This window comes from Dryobates pubescens, chromosome 43, assembly GCF_014839835.1.
Source record: "Dryobates pubescens isolate bDryPub1 chromosome 43, bDryPub1.pri, whole genome shotgun sequence".
NCBI classification, from domain to species: Eukaryota; Metazoa; Chordata; class Aves; order Piciformes; family Picidae; genus Dryobates; species Dryobates pubescens.
In genome coordinates this window covers 1,281,689-1,306,579 of record NC_071654.1, presented here as the reverse complement: position 1 = coordinate 1,306,579, position 24,891 = coordinate 1,281,689, and the positions used below count along the sequence as shown (strand labels likewise).

General features: G+C 45.2%; 1 protein-coding gene across 1 annotated transcript in view; it reads right to left on the bottom strand.

Annotated features, from left to right (window-relative positions):
- LOC104302688 (zinc finger protein 721-like) overlaps nucleotides 1–24,891 on the bottom strand; it is a 235,891-nt gene that overhangs the window by 53,931 nt on the left and 157,069 nt on the right. The gene's annotated exons all lie outside the window — the stretch shown is intronic.

Sequence of the window (24,891 nt, the reverse complement as noted above, 5' to 3'; positions counted from 1 at the left end):
GTGTGTGACTGCAGTGACTTCTCCTCCAGTGAGCTCTGAGTCATCCTCCCATTCCTGGAAACCTCACAGGTCTTTCTGCCTTCCTCATCTCCCTGAGATCCTCTGGCAGTGTCCTCAGCCCTGCTGTGCTGTGCAGAGGAGTTGCTCCTGGCCAGAGCTGTCTCCTGCAGTGCTGCCTGCTTGCGAGAAGCAACCTTCAGCCCAGGAGCCTGGCCCAGCACAGCAGCACAGGACCAGCCCAAGGCATTTAAAGGAGCCCTCTGGTGGCTTTGGTGCCAAGTCCATGAACCTCAGAGACTGAGAAGCTGATGAAACCTCTCCAGAAGTCAAAGTCTGATTCAAACTCTGAAGTTTCTTCTACTCTTAATGGGTCCCAATGAAGCATACTGGGAAAGGGTCCCCAGGGTCTGGTTAGAGCAGAAGGAGACAGTGGATGCAAGGGAAACGTCACTGGAGGCACTGAAGCATCTCCAGGCTGTGGGGAGTGCAGAGAACTGAGGTCATGCTGACAGGTCAGGATAAGCAGCTCAAGGTGGCTCTGCTACTGAGTAAACCTGGAGAGGTTTCATTGATGCAATGGACCAAGCCCTGATCCCCAGCCCCTGGCAAGGCAGATCCTGTCCCTCACCTGTGGCTCTGGGCTCTGATTCTCCCTGTGATAACATTTTTATCAGATGCTTTGTGTAATAATAACCTCTCCAATTATCTGCAGAAACCTTGGCTGGAATTAGAGGATAAGTTGTGGCTCAGCAGTATTTAATGAGCCCCATAGAGTATTTGGGGCTGATTACATCATCCTTAGGTACTGCCAGGAGACTCTGCCAAGGTACTGTCAAGAAGCCTCTCAACAAGTCCAAGGCAGAAGCAAACTCCAAAGTACCTTGAAGCACTGATTGGCCTCACTGAGGCTTGTTACTGCCAAAGGCTCCCCAGGGACTCGTTAGAGCAGCTTGTTAGAGGCCAGGATTGCAGGGAGACAAAGGCGAAGTACAGGGCAGAAAACTTTGCCTTTGGTCTAGGAAGCAGAAAGGCCAAGCCCTGACCACTGCCCTTGGAATACAAGAACCTCAAAGCCTCAAAGCCAAGTTTCTCCTCACAGGCCTTGGTGGCAGAGGCAAGTGCCAGAGGCAAGGGGACAAAGGCCTTGGTCCTGTTGGGCCTCTCAGCCTTGCCAGAGCCCTTGGCCATCCCTACTGCAGCCTCTCCTACACTGTCCCATGCCTGTTTCTCTTTCCCTTCAGGCTGCTGACACCAATCTTGCTTCCCCAGCCAGCTCTCCCCCTGCCATTTCCATCCCTTCCCTGAGCTGTCTCAGCTCTCCCTGACAGTTCCTGACACCTCTGGATGGCCTCATGCATAGCAGCTCTGCCCTTTAGAGGGATATTTCTTTGGCCTTACCTCCACTCTGAACCTTCCAAGCTGCACTTTGTGGAGGTTTTGGTCTCTTTCCACTCCCCAGAAGAGCTCCATCCTCTCTGAAACCACCCTTCAGCTATGTGCACACTGCTCTGGCAGTGCCCTGAGCCTCCATTCAGCAGGCTGAAGCAGCCCAGGTCCCTCAGCCTCTCCACAGATATCAACCCCCATCCTGGCAGATCTCCTCTGCAGTTTCTGCAGTTCCCTGCTTCTTCTTCAGACTGCAGAGCCTCACATCCAGACACCAAGCATCCAGATGTGTCCATATCAATTCTAAGTCCAGTGTGAGGACAACTCCTGTGTCTGGGTGGCAAACTGTTGAGGTAACATAAATCCACAGGAACATTTTCTCTACTCACACAACAATCAAACAATCATAATAGTCAGTCCTAATTCAGGACTGATTGATGCTTTTAATCTCAGATTATCATAACAGTTACTGTGATCAATGTTTGACTTCATGTGAAATGCTGTTCTTTCATGTTCTTAATTCTTCTGCCATTGTTTATTGCGATGATTGCAGTTGACATGGGGTAGTTATTTCTTGTTGGTATCACTAAAACCCTTAGCTATAGGTTTTTATGTATTTTACAAAATTTTTTTAAAATTTTTTTTTATTTTTTAATTATTTTTTAAAAAATTTTCTTAGTATTTTAAATTTTTTTAAGTGTAATTTTTAAGACTAATTTTTTAATCGAATTTTTTATTCAATTAAAAAAATTAATTACTTTTTCTATTTTTTATCTTATTTGTTTTCAATTTTAATTAATTTTAAAATTCTGTGTATGTTTGGTTTATATAATATAATTTTTTTATCTATTAAAATTTATCTATTTAATCTATTTTTTAATTTTAAAAAATTTTAATCAATTTTATTTTTTAATTTTTAAAATTTTGTATTAATTTATTTTGATTTTACTTTGTTATGTTTTGATTTTTTAAAAATTTAATCTATTTTAAAATATTATTATTTTATATTTTATTATATTTTATTATTTTATTTTTATTTTTCAATGTAATTTTCATTTTAATTTTATTTTAGTTTTTATTTTAATTTTTTTAATTTTTTTTATTTTATTTTTAATGTTATTTTTATTTTTTCTTATTTTTAATTTAATTTTCTTTATTAGTATTTTTAATGTAATTTTTTAATGTAATTTTTTATACCTTTTTAATGTATTTTTTAAAAAAATTTAAATTATATATATTTTTAGCTATAATTTTTACTATTCTTTGTATTTTTAAATTTTTATCTATTTTTTAAAATTTTAATATAATTTGATTTTAAAAATTTAATTAATTTTTTAAAATGTTTTAAAGTTATTTTTTATTTTCATTACTTATCTGTTCATTTTATCTATTTTTGTAAAATTTTATTTGTTATAGCTATTTTTTGTTGTTTTAAATCTATTTTTTAATATATTTTTCCTTTTAATTTTTTTTGTTTTAGTTTTTAGTTTTGTTTTTGTTAGCATTGTCAAATGCCAGAGCAGCCAACATTTTTACCTTCGTATCGTGAGTCACATCTGGACTAGTATTGAATGCCATATGTAAGGTATCAACAAAGGAACCAAATGGCCCTGTTGGACCCTGCCAAGTAGTGTTCAGCGCAGGATCAGATTTATCATCCTGGATTCTTGACCACGCTTTGATCGCTAAATCCTGACTTAATTGTAAAGCTTCATCAGCAAGTTGCATTTGCTGATCTGATCTAGCAAAGGTCCTGCTCCAACAAGTTGGTCAGCAGTGACACCGCGTAAAAGGGTCTGCTGACTGCCGAGGCATGGCTTCCGCGGCATTGCAAGCCATTTCCCATCTATCAAGAAATTGCAAGGTCTGATGTGGTGTTATTTTCAACCTTCTGCTTTCTAACATGGGTTGAAGCTCAGAGAGTATTGTCTTAGGATCTAACTTTTTTCCTGCAATTAGAATATCATCCATATAATGATAGATGCAGAAGTCACGATGAGTCTGTCTAAATGGGGACAAAGCCCAAGCCACATACATTTGGCACAGGGTGGGAGAATTCTGCATGCCTTGAGGCAAGGTTACCCATTGATATCATTGGGTGGGGTCTGCCTTATTAATTGATGGCCCAGTAATCTGAATCATCCAGATGTCTTTCACGATATCTCTCCACTGACACAGCACCGGATCGGTTCCCTGTCCTCCCACCTCCCAATCCCTTACACTACCGTCCCTTCGGAATTTGATTGTATTCCCTGTTGCAGTGATATCATCTGCTGATAATGTCTGGGATTTAAGAGGGCAGGGAGGGAAGTGGAGCCGGAGCTGCTGGGGCTGCTGGGGCCACTGCCGTGGTCACCACCGTCGGGGCTGACGCTGTGGGGACAGCTGCCGGGACCTCCTGGGGCCACTGCCGGGGCTGCTGCCTGGGCTGCTGCCAGGGCCACCACCAGGGCCACTGCCATGGGGACGGCCACCAGGGCCACCAGGATGGGGATCTCCAATTCACGTAGAAGGAGGAATAGTGGGTAATTGAAACTGTGATGAGGATGCTGACGGAGCAGCAGATGATGGGGGTGGGGGGTGGAGGGTGGAGGGTGTGGAGCCTTCTGAATCTCCCTTTTTGATCTCGGTTAGAACCAATGGTGCAGCAGCTGAATCGAGAGTAGACTTTTCTGCTTTCATAGATTGCAGTGTATGTGACAATGTGCCACAGGGTGCTATAGGGAAAAGCTCCTTTTGAGCCTTTAGACACCTCATCCCACAACCGGGCTCCAATTTTGTCCCAGGCTTCGGAAGTAAAAGCTTCTTTTACTGTGGGGATAAGACCTTGATCCCGGGCCCAGGCTAATAGCCCTTTTAAAATCCCAGAATCGTAAGTAATACCTCTCATGGAGAGGATACTTTGGAGGACTTTTAGCACAGCCTCTTCTTCTTTACTGAGTTGTACCCCCATTTCCTCCCTGTCCGCTCACCAGATCCTGGTGAGATTCTCTTCCTTCTCTGAGCACACGCTGCTTATTTCTCCACCGCTGGGGCAGTGCTGATCCAACCGGCTTTCCACCCCTCTTGGAGCGTACCTCTTATGCTGGGTTGAGCAGCATCGTAGTCCGAGGGTCCCACCCAGGAGTTTGGGTGCCAGTTGTTGATGACGGAGTACGGAATCAATACGGATGATCAATATGATCTAAGTATTGTTCAGATTAATTAAGGAACCTCTACAGCTCACAGAGCATAGTTGGCATAAGTTCATTGGCTCTCCACAACTGTCCACATGTCCTACTGTTATACGCCATTGGTTAAGCTAATATCACATGAGGCTGTTGATCAATATATGCATACTCTTATTCCAAGATAACTCTCTGTGTTTATAGCTACCAGTGCCCTGCTTTAGTTACATGCTGCAGGCACAGCACTGCTTTGCTAAGCTGCTAGCTACTTCTGTGCTTATGCTGAGCATGGCCTACCACCATGTCAGGCTCTAAGCTTGTACTGCCAGATTGCTTACACTGCTTATTGCTACCATTGCCACAGCACAAGGTCTTGATGACTGTCAGTGACCAATGGTGCTCTGCAAGGACCCATGCTGGGTCCAGTCCTATTTCATCAGAGCTCAGCTACACTCTTGTGATTTGATGACCCTGTGATGTCCTACCTGGGCAATCAGTGATGCAGGACATCTCTCTGGAGTGCCAGAGCACCATGCAGAACAAACAGGGACACTCAGACATTTGTGTGTGGGTCCCATGAGCTGCTTCTTCCTGTGGACAGCAGAAATGGTGTGAGGCAGCAGACAGTAGGAGTCGGGGGTGGGGTGGACAGGCCTGAAAGGCAAGGAGAGGGATTTGCCCTTTCCAATGGAGCCAGCAGTGGTAAGGCCTGGATCTCTGCTTTGGGACAGGTCATAGACCCTCTGTGAGCTCCAAGCAAAGCAGTTTGTGTTGGCACATGGCCCAGTCTAGACTGGGAGGAGACCATGAGATCTGATTTCTACAAGAAGAGGTTGCAAAGTGAACTGGGATGGGTCCAGTTTGTCCTGGGAGAGAGCACAGTGTGTGCTGAGAGGAGGTCTGTGGATGCATTCTGTACTGGGATGGAGTTCAGTCTGTCCTGGGAGGGGCTCAGAGTATCCATTTTGCACTGGGAGAGATCCAGGTGGTACTTGGAGGGGGTGAGGGGATCCAGTTTTACTTCTCTGAGTCCCAGTCTGTACTGGGATCATAAAACCACAGAAAGGTCTGGTTTGGAAGGGACCTCCAAAGGTCATCTACCCAACCCCTGTGCAGTCAGCAGGGACATCCTCCACTAGATCAGGTTGCCCAGAGCCCTCTTGAGCCTCACCTTGAATGGTTGGTGACTCCACCACCTCCCTGGGAAGCACATTCCACTCCCTGACCACTCTGGATGGAAAAGTTTTTTCTTACTGTCCAGTCTAAACCTACCCAGTCCTAGCTTGAGGCCATTGCCTCTTGTTCTGTCACTAATGACCTGTGAGGAGAGACCAGCAGCAGCCTCTCCACAACCTCCTTTCAGGTAGTTGCAGAGAGCCAGGAGATCTCCCCTCAGCCTCCTCCTCTTCTCCAAACTAACTATCCCCAGCTCCTTCAGTTGCTCTTCATTAGATTTATTCTCCAGGCCCTTCCCCAGCTCCTTGCCCTCCTCTGCCCTGGCTCCAGCACCTCCACATCTCTCTTGGATGGGGATGCCCAAAACTGGACACAACACTCAAAGTGTGGCCTCCCCAGAGCTGAGTCCCAGGGGACAGTCACCTCCCTGCTCCTGCTGGACACAGCATTGCTGATCCCAGCCAGGATGCCTTTGGGTTCCAGTGTTTCACTATCATTGTGGTAAACAACTTGTTCCTAACATCCAATCTAATTCTGCTCTGCTCTAGTTTGAAGCCATTGCCTCTTGTCCTGTCACTGCAGGAGTTTGCAAACAGTCTCCCCCCATCCAGTACCCTTCAGATACTGGAAGGTTGTCATAAGGTCTGCCCAGAGTGTTCTGCAGGCTGAACACCCCCAGCTCCCTCAGCCAGCCCTCATAGCAGGGCTGCTCCAATGCCCTGATCATTTTCCTGGCCCTCCTCTGGACCCTCTCCATCAGCTCCATGTGCTTCCTATATTGAGGCTTCAGACCTGGATGCAGTACTCACCAGAGGTCTCACCAGAGCAGAGTAGTGGCAAGATCTTCCCTGTCCATCTCTGTTCATGCTGCTTTGGATGCAACCCAGGCTGCCCTTGGCTTTCTGTGCTGCAAGTTCACACTGGTTGCTCCTGTCAAACTCCTCCACCAGCACCCCAAGAATAAAGTAGAAGGATCCTCTCTCTCCAGTTTCTGGGATGGGATCAGGGACCCAATTTGTACTTGGACAAGGCTCAGTCTGTACTGGGTTGGAACCAGAGTACCCAGTTAACATGTGGAGGGATGAGTAGGTACTGGAAGGCTCCAGGGAATCCACTTTGTACTGGAATGGGATCCAGAGCATACTGGGATGGGACCCAGTCTGTACTGGGATGGAGCAAGATGATGCAGTTTGTGCTGGGATGAGGCCATGTCTGCTGTGGGAGGGGACCAGAGATTCAACTTGTTTTGGAACAAGGCCCAGTCTGTACTGGGAGAGCTCAGAGAGGTTCAGCTGGTAGGGGCCCCAGTCTGAACTGGGATGGCATCAGGGGATCAGCTTGCAGGGATGGGTCCTGGTCTGTGCTGGGATGGAATCAGGGTTTCAGGAGATGCACTTTGTCCTGGGATGAGACTCAGAGTGTGCTGGGAGATGGCAATGGGATCCCTTTTGGACCAGGATCAGGCCACAGCTGCACTAGGATCAGGATATCCACTTTGTGCTGTGCTGGGTGCAGTTGGGACTGGGAAGGGGTCCAAGGGATGCACTTTGTAGTGGCACAGGAAACTGTATGGGAGATGGCAAAGGGATGCAGTTTGTCCTGGGATAAGAGCACATCTGAGCTGTGAGGGGTTCAGGAGATGCAGTTTGTACTGAGATGTGACCAGGTGTGTACTGGGAAGGGGTTAAAAGGATCAAAAATTGTGCTGTGCAGGGCCCAGAATGTTCTAGAATGTGGTCAGGGAATGCAGCTTGTACTGGAACAGGGCACAGACTGTACTGGGAGGGCATGAGAGTGTGCATTTTGTACTGGGATGGATGCATTCAGAACTGGGAAGGCAGCCAGGGGATGGATTCTGTGCTGGGATGGGACCCAAGCTGCAGAGCTAGAGGACAGTATGATCCAGTTTGTACTGGGATGAGGACACATCGGTATTGGGAAGGGTTAAAGGAACCATGCTTGGACTGAATCTATACTGGAAGGGGGTCAGGGTATCCATCTTGGACTCTGAGTAGGTGCAGTCTGTAATGGGAAGGGGTTGGGGTGTGAAGGCATGAGGAGACCTCCTGTTCTGATGGCAGTACTACTCTGGAGCACAGCTCAGTCCCAGCACTGCTACACAGAAGCACAGTGCCCAAGCTGCCAGAGCACTCAGGCCTTGCCCCAGCACAGAGGCTCAGCAGGAGAGGGTGGAAGGGAAGGAAGAACAGCTGAGGACAGCCCAAGCTCTGGTGCTCCCTGGCACTGCTGGTGTGCTGGGACTCTGCCCCTCCACCTCTGCACACAGGCACTGCTCTGCAGCTCCATGGAAGCCTTGGAGGAAAGAACTCAGAGAAATAACTCCCTGCAGGGTCCTTTATTGTGTTGAACACATAGGGAGCACAGCTCCTCCTGTCTTCAGCCTCTGGGTCACAGCAGACAGGACAACACTGAACCAGAAAGGGTCTGAAGAAAGACATTTGTGTGGGAACAACATTCTCACAAGGGGAACAGCCCCAGCAGCAGCCAGAACTCCAGCAGCCAGGCTGGGCCTGCACTGAGTGACAGCAGAACTGCTCTGCAGGAGAAGACAAAGAGTTTATTGTTTGTGAAGGCATCCAGCGATCAGATGGCTGAGGGCAGCCTTGAGCTCCTGGTTCCTCAGGCTGTAGATGAGAGGGTTTACTACTGGAGGCACCACTGAGTACATAACAGACACCCCCAGGTCCAGGGATGGGGAGGAGATGGAGGAGGGCTTCAAGTGAGCAAAGAAGGTAGTGATGAGAAACAGGGAGACCACAGCCAGGTGAGGGAGGCAGGTGACAAAGGCTTTGTGGCGTCCCTGCTGAGAGGGGATCCTCTGCACTGCCCTGAAGATCTGCACATAGGACACCACAATCAACACAAAACAGACAAAGAAAAAACAGACACTGAACACAATAAGCCTAATTTCCCTGAGGTAGGATGTGGAACAGGAGAGCTTGAGGATCTGGGGGATTTCACAGAAGAATTGCTCCAGAACATTGCCCTGGCAGAGGGGCAGGGAAAATGTATTGGCTGTGTGCAGCAGAGCAGTGAGAACTCCACAGGCCCAGACAGCTGCTGCCAGGTGGACACAAACTCTGCTGCCCAGGAGGGTCTCATAGTGCAGGGGTCTGCAGATGGCAACGTAGCGATCGTAGGACATGGTGGTGAGGAGAAAATACTCTGCTGAAATTAGGAAGATGAAAAAGAAAAACTGGAGAACACATCCTGTGTAGGAGATGTCCCTGGTGTCCCTCAGGGAATTGGCCATGGATTTTGGCACAGTGGTGGAGATGGCACCCAGGTCAGTGAGGGCAAGGTTGAGGAGGAAGAAGTACATGGGGGTGTGGAGGTGGTGGTCCCAGGCTATGGTGCTGATGATGAGGCCATTGCCCAGCAGGGCAGCCAGGTAGATGGCCAGGAAGAGGCAGAAGTGGAGGAGCTGCAGCTGCCTTGTGCCTGGGAATGGCAGGAGGAGGAAGTGGGTGATGGAGCTGCTGTTGGCCATCTGCTGCTTCTGGCCATGAGGCACGTCAGTAGAGAAGGAGACAGGGACAAGTGAGAGGAGACTTCTCTCAGCACAATCAAAACCACTCCCCACAGACCCTCCCCTGTCACACAGACACCTGCTGCTCTTTATTCTCAGGGACCTTCCTTCAGCTCCAAGGCTGGTGCACTGCTTGGTCCTGGCTTAGGGTAAAAGGCAAGAGTGGGAGAGCTCCCCTTGGACTCTCTGTCGCCCTGCTCTGCACCTCAGCTGGAGGGTGACCATGCTCCCATGTCACCCTGAGCAGCCACCAGACATTGCTCAGAGCAGAGGGATCCACCACACACCACTCAGTGTCTCAGGGTCTCAGCATCCCACCTCTAGTCCAGGAGACACTTGGCTCAGTGTCCCCTGGAAGGCAGCACAGCCTGGATGGACACCTCAAGGACACAGCCAAGGCATGACCATGGCAGCTCCTGCAGTCAGCTCATTGCCAGCCTCACAGCCTGCACTGCCCAGAGCTTCCCAGGCTGGAGGACAGCTGGGACACCTCATTGCTGTGGCTCCACCTGCACAGGAGATCTCCCAGTGTCTGTGCCTGACTCTGCAGCTGAGGCTTCCATGCCCAGAGAGCCATCAGCAACACAAAGAGCATCTGAGACAGGCAAGGAGAGGGACAGACAGACACTCAGGAAGGGCCTCAGTTGAGGAGTGTAGGCACTTGGTGAGGTTCCCAGTAAAGCTCTGTGTGATGGTTTAAGAGGCTCAGCCCCTGCTCTAAAGGCACTGCTGAGTTTTCCTCCTCACCAGCCAGGCCAGAGACAGTGGAAGCAAAGATTCAGGAGAGCAGAGCCTGGGTCAGGACCCCCTGGCCTGAACATAGTCATGAAAAGTCCCCCAGAAAATGTACTTGAATTGAGCTGGAGCTGAGAGCAGCCCTGAGCCACACAGTAGAATCTCCACAGAAGGAACCTGCCCTGCACTGACCTGCCTTGCCCTGTCAAGGGTGGCTCCTTCCAACCACAGCTTCTCCCCAAAGCATCATGAAGAACTCCCCGGGCTGCTTGAGAGCTGAACCTGACAGGCAGCAGAGTCCCTGCCCCAGCACACAGCCCCAGATTTAGGAGATGCCTCCAGGAACTGCAGCTGCACTGCCCTGCAACCATAGACTCACCCTGTCAGCAACTGCAGTGACTTCTCCTCCAGTGAGCTCTCAGCATCCTCCCAGTCCTGGCCACCTTGAAGCTCTTTTTGCCTTCCTCATCTCCCTGAGATCCCCTGGCAGTTCCCTCAGCCCTGCTGTGTGGTGCAGAGGAGCTGCTCCCGGACAGGCCTCCATCATGCCAAGGAGCCTGGCCCAGCTCAGCAGCTCAGGACCAGCCCAAAGAATTTAAAGGAGCCCTCTGGTGGCTTTGTTGCCAAGTCCATGAACCTCAGAGACTGAGAAGCTGATGAAACCTCTCCAGAAGTCAAAGTCAGATTCAAACTCTGAAGTTTCTTATACTGTTAATGGGTCCCAGTGAACCATACTGGGAAAGGGTCTCCAGGGTCTGGTTAGAGCAGAAGGAGACAGTGGATGCAAGGGAAGCATCACTGGAGGCACTGAAGCATCTCCAGGCTGTGGTGAGAGCAGAGAAGTGAGGCAGTGCTGACAGGTCAGGACAAGCAGCTCAAGGTGGCTCTGCTGCTGAGGAAACCTGGAGGGGTTTCAGTGATCCAAAGGGCCAAGCCCTGACCCCCAGCCCCTGGCAAGGCAGATCCTGTCCCTCACCTGTGGCTCTGGGCTCTGCTGGGGGCAGTGGGGAGTGAGGGTGAGCAGTGACCAGGGTAGGACCTTTTGACAGGTCTTGCTGTGGTTTGCTGCTGAAAAGGAATGAAATGTACCTTTAAAAGTACTTTTATCAGATGCTTTGTGCAATAAAAACCTCTCCAATTAGCTGCAGAAACCTTGGCAATAATGAGAGGTTCAGCAGTATTTAATGAGCCCCATGGAGTATTTGGGGCTGATTACATCATCCTTAGGTACTGCCACGGGACTCTGCCAAGGTACTGCCAAGAAGCCTCTCCAGAAGTCCAAGGCAGAAGCAAACTCCAAAGTACCTTGAAGCACTGATTGGCCTCACTGAGGCTTGTTACTAACAAGGGCTCCCCAGGGACTCCTTAGAGCAGCTTGTTAGAGGCCAGGATTGCAGGCAGACAAAGGCAAAGTGCAGGGGAGAAAAACTTGCCTTTGGTCTAGGAAGCAGAAAGGCCAAGCCCTGACCACTGCCCTTGGACTAGAAGAACCTCAGATCCTCAAAGCCAAGGCCATGGTGGCACAGGCAACTGCCAGAGCCAAGGGGACAAAGACCTTGATAGTGCTGGTCCTCTCAGCCTTGCCAGAGCCCTTGGCCATCCCTACTGCAGCCTCTCCTACACTGTCCCATGCCTGCAGGTGTTTCCCTTCAGGCTGCTGACACCAATCTTGCTTCCCCAGCCAGCTCTCCCCCTGCCATTTCCATCCCTTCCCTGAGCTGTCTCAGCTCTCTCTGCCGTTTCCTGACACCTCTGGATGGCCTCATGCATAGAAGCTCTGCCCATTGAGGGACATTTCTTTGGCCTCATCTCCACTCTGAACCTTCCAAGCTGCTGGTGATGGAGAATGGAGTCAATATGAACCACCAATGTGATCCAGTATTGTTGTAGTATTGTTCATTTATTAAGGAAACCTCTACTGCTTCTCTAGACTCAGAGAGCATCGTTGGCATAGCTTCATTGGTTCCCCACGAGTGACCACACATCGTGCTGTTATAGATTATTGGTGAAACTACTAATAACACGCAGGGTTGTTGATGCAGGTGTTCGTCCTGTTATTCCCAGATAACTCTCTGTGTGACTAGAATAGAATAGAATAGGAGTGGAATAAACCAGTTTGGAAGAGACCTTCAAGATCATTGTGTCCAACCTATCAATTAATCCAACACCACCTAATCAACTAAACCATGGCACCAAGCACCCCATCAAGTCTCCTCCTAAACACCTCCAATGATGGTGACTCCACCACCTCCTCAGGCAGCCCATTCCAATGGGCTTCCTAACCTCCAGCCTAAACCTCGCCTGGCACAGCTTGAGACTGTGTCCTCTTGTTCTGGTGCTACTTGCCTGGGAGAAGAGACCAACATCTGCCTGTCTACAACCTCCCTTAAGGTAGTTGTAGAGAGCTATAAGGTCTCCTCTGAGTCTCCTCTTCTCCAGGCTAAGCAACCCCAGCTCCCTCAGCCTCTCCTCATAGGGCTTGTGTTCCAAACCCCTCACCAACTTCATTGCCCTTCTCTGGACACGCTCCAGCAAGTCAACCTCCTTAGCTACTGTGGTGGTGACAGAAAGCTCAGTTCTGCCCCCCACACAAAGAACCATGGCTAACTCAGTCGGAGAAGCAGAAATGGATACTTACAAGTAGGATGAAATGCAGTGAATGTATACACAATATGCAATATTTACAACATGTACAGAAATATATAGCAAAGAACATAATACAGAACAAAACTCCCTCCTCCAGCCAGGAGGGTCCCCCCCGTACCTCCTCTCTCCCCCTACCTCCCTTTTTTCCTAAAAAGGGTTAGAGAGAGAGAAAAAGGTAATTATTAAGGAGGGAATTCTGTTAGCTCAAAGCGTATGCAAGAATTAGTTTCTTATCTGTTAGTTCAAGGTTAACTCCATCCCACACAGCTGTTGCTCAGACAGCTCAGACTTAAACAGACAGCCTGAAAAAGACAGACAGACTGAACTGAGATTCAAACTGAATGAAAAATTAAAGTTGCATTCTACCAATCTACCAATGAAATTCGTTTAGAATATCTTTGTTTTCAAAACATTCAGCCAGAGTGTTCAAGCAACTGTCCCTTTCTTAAAGGCACAGCCTAAAACGGTCACAGCTACCAGTGCCCTGCTTTAGTTACATGCTCCAGGCACAGCACTGTCGCAAGAAGGGGTCGCCAACGATCAATATGATCCACGAAATCCAACTTTATTGAGCATCAGACACTTCTTATATACAGTAGCCTAGCTGCCAGCCCCACCTTCTGCGGTTAAACATCCTGCTTTCCCATCCTGATGAGATAATCACAAGAATTCTGTTTCACATTCTTCTTTACTTGTTATCGCCTGTAAGGGCGCAGTGACCTTGCTTTGGTATCCTGTTATCCTTTGCAGGCAGCTGCAAGCACAGCTACAAGGTCATGGCGGCCTGGCTGCATCAACACACTAGCTTACTGTGAGCAGTAAACAACAAGATGGAGTCTGGCCTACATACTCTGCTCAAACTGTTGTTCCATAGAACCATGTCTTTGCAAGCCATTCCTCAACAATTCCCCCGTTCTTATTTTACAAATAAGGCCTTAAGGGTATTCCTTGAACATCTTACATATACAATCAGGCTTAACAATAATCAAAATTAATACAGTAACACCTAAAAAAAACCATTAAAACCTCTTTATCAATTATCTCATCCATTGTCTGTCATGTTACATTTTTACTTTCTCTAGGATGATCAAAAATCACGAAGTGTTTAATGGCAGCAAGATTTCTTAAAAAAAAACCTGTAAAGGTAGATCTGGCCAGGCTCTAGCTTCACAGTTAGAAATCTGCAGATAAACAGCAAGAACAAAAAGAGCTTCATTGCTTTGCCCAATATAAAGCTACTCAAAACACCGTGTTTTTTGCTCATCCTAGTAACTCTCATAATGCATTCAGTTTACATTTTCCAAATTTACAGGTACAGGTTGTAATATCCTTTTATTAACCTCCCTTGGTGATAGATCAATTACATCCACTGTGTTCTATGGTGTTCCAAGTCCTTAGCAAAAGAGACAATTCAGTCATTCAGACCCTTTTCTTTCTTCCATTCTTCTACAATATCTACATTTCCTTTAATAACTATAAAAGATTCAATAGTACAATTAATATGTTTCATAATACAACCAACAATTATACGGGCAGCTATAACAATTATAATACCAATAAGCAAAAAGCGTACGATTTCTTTAACTAAAGGTCCTAACCAGCTAAACCAACTACCAAACATAGAGCGTAGCCAAGAGTCAATCACACCATCATCCTCTTGGATCTTGACCGAGTGTTTTTCCAGCCTATCCAATTTTGCATGGACCGATTCGCCATGATCAGACAGATTGAAGCAACACATTCCATCCACATCTTCACAACCATGTTATATTGATACGGTCGTCGATGTGGTGTAGTACTTCACAGGTTAATACTCTCAGGCTGATTATCATCACAACCCATGTTATCCTCGGTTCCATCTTCTGGATTCTGCGCATTGAGTGGCGCTGGTTTCGTCCACCGGCTGGGCACCCACTGTGGTCCTTCAGGGGTAGAAACGCAGATACAACCACGACCTACAAAGATGACATCGACAGGCCCTAACCATTGGCCAGTTTTTATATCACGACAGAACACTTTCATCTGAGTTTCTCGATTAGTTTGATTGTTTTGATGTTTCATTATGGGTGGCATGTCATCAGACCCAAAAATACATAAGTGGTTTAACACAAACAATACCCTACTTAACCTTTCCTTAGGTTCTCCCTCCTTATGTTTTTCCAAGTATATTTTAAGGTTTGATTTGCTCTCTCTACAACAGCCTGACCAGTTGGGGAATGTGGTATGCCAGTTATATGTTTAATATCCCATTGTATGCACAGCTGTTGCATTCCTTTGCTTATATAAGCTGGTCCATTGTCTGTCTTTAAAGTCCGAGGTACCCCCATCACTGCAAAACAAGCCATTAAATGCTTCCTAACATCTTTCATTTTTTCTCCCGATTGAGCTGTGGCCCAGATCATATGGCTGTAAGTATCTATAGAGACGTGCACATACTTCAATCGACCAAAGCTTGACACATGAGTGACATCCATTTGCCAAATCTGATTGCTAGCAAGGCCTCGAGGGTTGACTCCCAACCCTAGTCCTTGCCTTTGTTATGGAAGCTACACGTTGGACATGCTTGTACTATTGCTCTGGCTTCTGCATAAGGAATACCAAAACTTCTCACCAGTCCTTTTACATTTTGATGAAATTGTAAGTGTGACTCTCTTGCATTGGCAAATGCTGATACAGGAGCAGCCAATGACACTAGTTTATCTGCCCTCGCGTTGCCTTCTCCTAGGCCTTGATCAAATTTATGACTGCGAACATGAATGATTGCATATTCGGCAGACCTAAGCTTGACAGCCCTCCTGAGCTGTAACAACAATTCCCACAAGTTATTGTTGGTAACCTTTTTAATCATAGAGTCCTCAATCCTCTTAACTATGCCAACAACCTACAGAGAATCTGATACAATGTTCAAGGGTATATGAAGCCATGTCTGCAAAGCCCACACTACGGCCCACAGCTCCAGGGTTTGCAGTGATTCTCCTGTTTCTGCCTCTAACATATGATGTTTCCAGTCTTTGCCATCTTGCCACACAACTACAGCCTTCATTGATTTCTTTCCTGCGTCAGTAAAGACTGTCAAAGCTTTAGGTAAAGGCTGCTCCCTAAACTTTGGTTTTCCAAGCCCATCATAGTTTGTCATCCAGCTCAACACCTTATCTGCTAAAGGTGCTGCCCGAATTGGCACACCATCATCAAGACATGCACTTGCTAACTCCATACAGTTTATCAAGAACCAATCCAGATCAGGTTGCTTTATTGGCACATAAATAGTGCCAGGTGCACAACCTGCAATACTACTAAGTCGTAGTCGACGTGCCTTAATCAAGTCTGCCAAAATCAAAATTTTTTGTTGAATTGTTCTTTTTGGTTGTAATGGAGGAAATATCCATTCTAAAACTATAGTACGGACAGCCTCCCCCGTTTTCTTAACACCCTGAGTTAATGCCCCGACTAGGTGTTGTTTACCCATGACAATTGTTATATCAATAGGCAAATCCAAAACCCTCCGTGATACCACGCCTTGTAAAGCTTGTTGTACTATTACATCAATGGCTTCTGCCTGGTCTGTCAAGACTGACACTGGGGTTGTTGGATCTGATCCTTTTAACAAGGGTCTTAATGGTTCTAACATATCATTAGTAATGCCTACAACAGGCCTTAACCATTGAATGTCTCCCATAAACTTCTGTACATCATTTAAAGTCTGCATCTCAGTGTTCAGTGGTAACTTTTGTGGACTGATTTGCTGTTCCGTGATGGTCCACCCAAGATACTGGATTGGCATTTCACATTGAATCTTTTCGGTTGCAACTCTTAATCTCATAGATTCCATTTCCTGTTGAATCTCAGCTAGTTGTTCTTCAAATGGCTGTTGCTGGCAAAACAGAGTATCATCCATATAATGATATATATAAACACATGCTGCCACTTTTGGCGCAGTGGTTGTAATGCTACTGCAATGTACAACTGGCAGAGCGACGGAGAATTCTTCATGCCTTGTGGTAATACAGTCCATTCAAAGCGCTGCGCTGGCTCTTGTCGATTAATAGAAGGTAAAGTGAATGCAAATCGACAAGTGTCTTGTTCGTGTAACTTGATGGTGAAGAAACAGTCTTTCAAATCTATTACCAACAGGTGCCATGATTCTGGGAGCATAGAGGCACTAGGCAATCCCGGTTGTAAAGCCCCCATAGACTGCATTTGATCATTGACTGCTCTTAAGTCATGCAGCAGTCTATACTTTCCTGATTTCTTCTTAATCACAAATATTGGTGTATTCCAAGGGCTAGTTGATGGTTTTAAGTGTCCTTGTTGAAACTGTTCCTGTACTAATTGATGAGCTGCTTTGAGACTTTCCTCTTTCAGCGGCCACTGCTCGATCCAAACGACCTCATTTGTTGTCCACTGTAGTTGAATCAGGAAAGTCCATGCAATGACCGCTACTAGATGTTTTTTGTTGTCAACACAGCTCCCATCTGCTGCGATACATCTCTTCCAATCAACATTTGGACAGGGTTAGGTAACGGTAGCAAAGAACATGCTATTGTCATTGTCTTTCCATCACAAGTGACTCTGACTGGTGGTGATGTCTCTGCAACCGTGATACCCCCCACTCCTGACAGCGAGGCCGTTGCAGTGGTCGATGGCCAGGATTTAGGACAACAGTGCTTTGAGATCACTGTCACATCTGCTCCGGTATCTAGAAGAGCGGTGAGCTTTCTGATTTGTCCTTGATATTCCACCGTGACCTCCATCTGTGGCCGTTTCTCCATTGAGGCCGTCAACAGTGCCAAAGGAGCTGTGGAGGATCCAAAGCCCCCATCTCCTCAGTCCAAGCGATTACAAGGCTGCAATCCTGCCTGTCAATTGTGGCAAGGGTATCAAGTTGTGCTATTTTACTTTGTGATGGAATAACAAGAGGTGGAAACAAAGTCTGTACCATTATCTGAATCTCTCCTGTATAGTCTGCATCTATCAGTCCTGTTAACACTTGTATTCCAGACATCGATGCAGATGATCTACCAATCAATAGACAACCATCCGCCTGTCCATTAATTCTTATAGGTCCATATACATTTGTTCTGATCCTTTGTGGCTTTTTGTCAATCAGGGTGACTTCTATTGCTGTTGCCAGGTCCAATCCGAGGCTGCCGGCAGTTGCTGGTCTGAGACCTGATCGCTGTTGAGGCCGGTCACTATTTGTGTCATCACGCGGTGACCTCTCGTGTTCTGTGTCACGTTTCCCGAATCACAGCAAGCAGCAACATTGTGCGTGTTAGATTTGCATTTCTGGCACCATACATTCTGGGCCCGACAATTTCTGCGCATATGTCCTGTATTTCCACAGCAATAGCATTTGCAGCCTGCTTGCTGGCGGATCATTGGACCATTGCTGCCTTCTTTGAGATGTACGCAAAGGCACTAAAGCAGCCATTACTTGCTGATTCGACTGCGCTACCCCTTTCGCTTGTTCCTCTAATCCTACCTTTAGATCTTTTACTGCCTCTACTAACATTGCCACAGGACCATCTGGAAGATTCAGTGCCTTTTCCAACAATTCTGCTACTTCCCAGGCAGGTCCTAGTGTACTAATCACTTGCCTTGTCTGCACATTACCATTCTGAATTAAACACTGTTTCAAAATTGGCTCATGAATATGATCCCCAACCTGCACTGCCTTTCACGTGGTCACTAGCTTGTCAACAAAGCTTTCTACAGGTTTGTTTTTTCCTTGCTTAATTGACATATAATGTGGAGACTGATTATTATCCCTTGTAATCTAACCGGATCAATACGAGCTTGCAATTCCATTTGTTCACACCTACCCTGTCCCAATAATTCATCCAGAGTTTTTATACCTTTGTTATATTTTTTATGTTTAAACTTTTTCTTTGCACTTGTTACCTTTTTTACCATTTTAAAATTTCTTGTTGCATTTGTTACCTTTTTTGTTCACCCCCTCTTTTTTTTTCTTTTTTTTTCTTTTTTTGTATTTTTTGTACTCTATGTCTAAGAAGGAAATCTAAAGACGTTACGTTAGCTAAAGAATACCGTTGAAAATTAATACCTATTCACTACAAACCTTAACATTATAACAATATTACATGGACCTCCTTTGAAATGCCGAGGCAGACACAAAAAACAAAGACAAGAAGGTTCAAACCAAAAGAAAATCTCACAAGGTGAACTCATCACTAAGTACTCACACCTCAGTACAACCACTATGCATTAATTACCCACAAGTACTAAATGCATACCATTCATCATTCTTATTACAAAAGCTTAGCAAAACTCTAAATAACAAATCTCTGAAAGACATTAGAACCAGAAATGAGAAAATTAGCACTGTTGCTTTAAATCAGAGCAGAGTTGTGGCTAAAGCCACTGGGAAGGGGGGTCGCTGGTGAGAGCTTCTGTGGGGGAAAGGGGCAGGGGCCAGGCAAGCGGCCGCCGCTGGGCTGCTGCCACTGTCAGTGCTGCCGGTATCAGTGGTGCGTCAGTCGGTACTGCCTTGGTCGGAGTCGTCGGTATCCGTGGGGGCCGGCAGGGCTGGCGGGCAGGGTGCGGAGGTAAGAACGCCGTCACCACGAGCCCCCAAGCACTTCGCTGTTTCTCAGAGGGGCCGTAAAGCAAAGTCGGCCCTGTTTGAATTCCTCACTGCCTGTGCTGTGGTCCTCTGAGAGCTGCCTTTTCTCAGCTTTTTCCCCGCTGGGTGCAGACGGCAGTGGTGGTGGCTGGTAAAACACGATGTGGCCACCGCAAGATGTATCGGGGGCGGCCCTGGTCGATCGGTCGATACTTTGAAATACATCGTCCGGCTGCAACTCATCCTGACAACTTTGCTGTAACTGCAGCAGCCATTCGCTGTTCTAGTTTATATTTTTTAATACAGTTTATGCATTCTCGCCACGGCTTTTGCAGCTTGATAGTGACCCAGTCCCACAGTCTGTTTCCATAGTCTCTCCAAACAAGTTTCATCAAAATAACTATCTCCGCTAGGGAAATCCCCTAAAGCGGATCCATGGGCCAGAAGCCCAGGAATTACTTTGGGTGATATCTGCGCCTTACGCTTTTCTAAAAAGCATTGCAATACGGAGAGCGCTGCCTCTGGCTCCATATTCACCGACGGCCGCGAACTTCACTGCCGCGATCCGTTACCTGCCGGTGTCCGCTGCTCCTTTCCTCAGGCCCACCGATGCCGGCCCGCCCAAGTTTGCCGTCGGCCTGCCGACTCTGCCCCTTGCTCCTCTTCCCCATTTGGTTGTAATTTTTGCCATGCCTGAATAGCAGCTTTTTGTTCTGCAGCATGCTGATCGAGTGTTACCATAACCGCTCTCCATGGCTTACTATTCTTCTTAGCAGCCTTATCATCACCTATACTTTTCATCCATAAATCTTGTCCTAATTCCTTCCACAATGTTCTATCAAAAACATCGCTGGGATCTTTAAAATATTCCAACTTCTCAGCATATTCTAACAGAGGCTCTAATTCTTTCTTTAAATCAATGCCTTTCATATTTCGCTTTTCTAAAAAGCACTTAAACAAATAATACGCTGCCTGCCTGTCCATATTAACGTTAATACCTGTGCGCACAGTCTCTAGATCAGCAGTTCCAGGTCTACAGCGTCTTCGGCTCCCAGGCTGTCCTCCTTCTCTTTGTCTGAGTGATCAGCCTCCGGTACTGCTATCCCAGGCTGGCTTCTTGCCTCCGTGCTCATGAACGTACACCTAGTCCTCAAGGAACTTCAGACTTCTCTGTGAGTCTATGACCCTCTCTGTGGGGTCGAACCCTCTCTGTGGGGTCCCTTGTTCAGGCGCCACTTGTCACAAGAAGGGGTCGATACAGATCAATATGATCAACGAAATCCAACTTTTTGTTCCACACTTCCTTATTTATAGTCTTATCTTATACATAGTTAATTCTATTCTAATTTAACACACACTATTGGTTACTTTCTAAAAGGGTTACATCATTGTTTGCACTACTCTGTGGAATTTCCTAATTGTTCTTTTTCCCAGCTCTTGTCCACTTCTTATCTTGTTTGCCTTCCTTCTCAGGGGCAGCTTGACTTCAGCATACCAAGCATCAGACTTTTCCACAACTCCTACTCCATTGCTATATTAACAACAGAAAGTCCTTCAAGGCCTAATTTGCACAGATGTTCAAACCATTTCCCAACAAGGTTTTACAATTAAGTCAGGATTTAGCGATCAAAGCATGGTCGAGAATCCAGGACGATAAATCTGATCCTGCACTTCTCACTACTCGTCAGGATCCAACAGGGCCATTTGGTCCCTTTGTCGATACCTTACATACGGCATTCAATACTAATCCAGATTTGACTCATGATATGATGGTAAAAATGCTGGATGTTCTGGCATTTGACAATGCTAACAACAAAACTAAACAGGTTCTCAGCATTTTACCAAGAGGTGCCATTACCTCATTACTGCTGGACACGGCAGAACGAATGAAGCACCGACAAACAGCAACGTGTGTAGCCACAGCCATAGAAGCAGTCGTGAAACCACCAGTACGACTGCCGCACAAGGGAAACAACCTGGGTGGAAATCATCATACTTCTGGAAACCTAGATACCTTAAATCAAATTGCCTGACTGCTGGACAGACTCGAAAGTGCTGTGCTCACTGTCACAGACCTAACCATTTTACTCCAGGTTGTCATAGGCAGGGAAGCTGCTCCCGCAGCGCAAGTACATCCCACACGACGACACCAAACCAGGGTGCTTGGACCGCCCCACCCATCGCAGCCACCTCTGGCAGCACAGAGTGGACCTGGCAACAGCAGTGGATGTCATTCTTGAGTCCACAAAATGCTGTTGTTGAGTCCAATCAGCACAGTCCTCTGGGTCACTGTATTGGGTTGAACTGAGCTGGAGTTAATTCTCCTTGCAGTATTGTTCTAGTGCTGTGGTGTTTTGTTTCTTTTTCAGCAGTAGTTGATAACACAGCAGTGTTTTGGCTACAGCTATATCCCGTATTCAAGCTGTGTCCTTTCAACATTTCCCTGCCCCAGGAGTACATTGAGGGGTGGGCAAAATCTTGGGAGGGGACACAGCTGAGCCAGCTGACTCAGACTGGCCAAAGAGGTATTCCATACCATATGACGTCAGCTCAGGTATAAGTAGGAAGTGAAAGAAGGAAGTGTGGGGGGATTCGGCTATGGCGTTTATCCTCCCGAGGAACCATCAAGCTTAGAGAGCCCTGCTTCCCGAGACCGACCACCGTCCTGCCGATGGGAAGTAGAGACTAACATCTCTCTCTCTCTGCTTTCTTTGCTTCTGCGCGGTCTATTGCTATTTGCTCATTAGTGTTATTAAATGGCTCTTATCTTATCCCCGGCTTCTGTTATATTTTCTTTCCCTTCTTCCCCTCTTCACTTAAGAGGGGGAGTGATAGAGCGGCTTGGTGGGTATCTGGCCTCCAGACCAGGGCCAAACCACCACAGTCACAGACCCTGTGCTCTGTTAACTGGCAGATTGTCTACTTCTAGACAGGGCATCCTTATAATTCCTGGTTCAATAGATTCTGATTATGACTGGGCTATGAAAATTATGCTCTAAACCATTACCCCTCCTGTTAGCACTCTTGTTGGGACAGAAATTGCTCAGCTAATGCCATTTGAGATCCGAGTGCCTAAGGCTTCTAACAGGATTTGAGGACAAGAAGGCTTTGGATCCACCGATATGCCTAATATCTCATTGGCCCTAGAAATCCAAAAGGGAAAACTAGAACAGATTGTAACTATCAGACACTCTTGTGGACAAACTATACAACTTTCAATGATTGTGGATACTGGAGACGATGTCACTATTATACCTCACCACAAATGGAATGCTCAGTGGCCATTGCTGATGGCAAATTCTGGAGTCATGGGTTTAAAAGGTATTGAAACAACCTGGGTCAGCAAAGAGCCAGTGCAATTAGTTTTAGAGATGGCAAATCAATTACTGTGAGACCGTCCCTGTTAACCCTTCCAGTTTCTCTATTGGGCTCAGATGCCTTAAGTTAGCTAGGAGCAAAACTCATTTCTGTTCCTTTTCTGCAGCAGCTACTAGTCAGCAACCCACCCTCAAATTAAACCCTCAGATTCCAGTATGGGTAGAACAGTGGTCACTCAAGACAAGATAGGCTGCAAGTTGTTAAGACCCTAGTGCAGAAAAAATTGGAATTAGGGCACACCTTGCTAACCACCACCCCCTACCACTTGCCCCCCCCACCTGCCCCTCCCTTTTCTGGTAAGACTCCAGTCTACCAAAGCTCTGTTCTGATTTAAACCTACAGTGCTAATTTCATCACTTCTGATTGTAATGTCCTTAAGAGAGTTATTATTTAGAGTTTTGCTAAGTTTTCCTAGTAAGCATAATGAATGGTAAGCATTTGGTATTTACAGGTACTTATTACATAGTAATTGCAGTAAGGTGTAAGTACTTAGTAATGAGTTCACCTTTTAAGATTTTCTTTTGGTTTGAACCTTCTTAGTTGTGTGCCTCGGCATTGCAAAGGAGCTCCAGGTAATATAGTTAAGGTTTGTAGCAAATAGGAATTCATTTTAGAAAGTATTCCTTAGCTAATATAACATCTTTCTATTTCTTTCTTAGACATTGACTAGACAAAAATAGAAAGTACAAAAAATACAAAAAAGTAAAAAAACTCACACAAACAAAAATTAAAAAAATCATAACAAAACAAAAAATTACAACTTAGATAAAAAAATACAATAAAAACAAAATTTAAAAATTTAGATACAAAAAATAAAGTACAAAATAACAAAATAATAGCTAATAATAATAAGTTAAACAAAGAAAATAAAAAATTAAAATATAAACAACTCAACAAAATAATAATAAAAACCAACAACAATTTAAAAACAAACCCCAAAACATAAGGATTACTACCAAAAATAACTATTAACAAAACCCATAAGGATTATTAGCAAAAAATAAGATTGGGACTACTAGATTAAAACAAAAAAATGTTAACAAAAATATTAACATGAAAAATAGAGGAAACAAAAAAGGTTAAAAAGATAAAAAGCAAAAAAATTAAAAATAAAATAAAACCAATTAAAAATAATGAAAAAGTAAAAATTTTTTTTATTTAAAAATTAGGTTAATTTTTTAAAAATAAAAATAATGAAAAATCATAAAAATAACAATAGATTAAATTTAAAAAATAATTAAAATCAATTTTAAAATTTTAATTAAAAATACATTAAAAATAAAAATTAAAATAGAAATGATATAAAATTTATTTTTTTAAATGTAAAAATAATGAAAAAATAAAATTAAAATTATATTAATTTTTTTTAAATAATCAAAATTAACTTTTGAAAAAGTTAACATAAAAAATAAATTAAAAATTTGTATTAAAAATAAATTTTTTTTAAAAATTAGATAAATTCTAAAAATAAAATAATTTAAATAAAAAAATTAAATAAAAATAATAAATTTTTTAAAAATTAGTTTTAAAATATATCAAGATAAAGATGTTAGAAAAAAGTTCTATACAGAGAGAGTGATTGCACATTGGAATGGGCTGCCTGGGGAGGTGGTGGAGTCGCCATCACTGGAGGTTTTTAGGAGAAGACTTGATGGGGTGCTTGGTGCCGTGGGTTAGTTGCTTGGGCGGTGTTGGATTGGTTGATGGGTTGGACGCGATGATCTTGAAGGTCTCTTCCAACCTGGTTTATTCTATGTATTCTATGTATTCTATAACCAAAAAAAGGAGTATATTTTATAGCTAAGGGTTTTAGTGATACCAGCAAGAGATAACTAACTGCTTGTCAACTGCAATCCTCGCAATAAACAACAGCAGAAGAATCAAGAATCTGAAGGAACAGCATTGCCCATGCAGTCGAACATCGATCACAGTGACTGTTATGATAATCTGAGACCAAAAGCATCAATCAGAAGAATGTACCAAAAAACCCCATCTGAACTGGGACTGAATGCTATGATTGTCTGATTGTTGTCTGATTGGAGAAAATGTTCATACTGGTTTCTGTGTCACCTCAGCAGCTTGCCATAATTTTAATCAGTTAAAGGGAAAGTCAAAATGAATTTTAACCCAACATGCATTCTCATCTTAGGTTAAAACCAACAACAACAAAACAAAGGGGGTGGTGGAATTTAGGTATGTGTGGAGTGAGAAACGTTCAGTTCTCCCCCCCACCCCAAACCCACAGCTAACTCAGTCAGAGAAGCAAAATG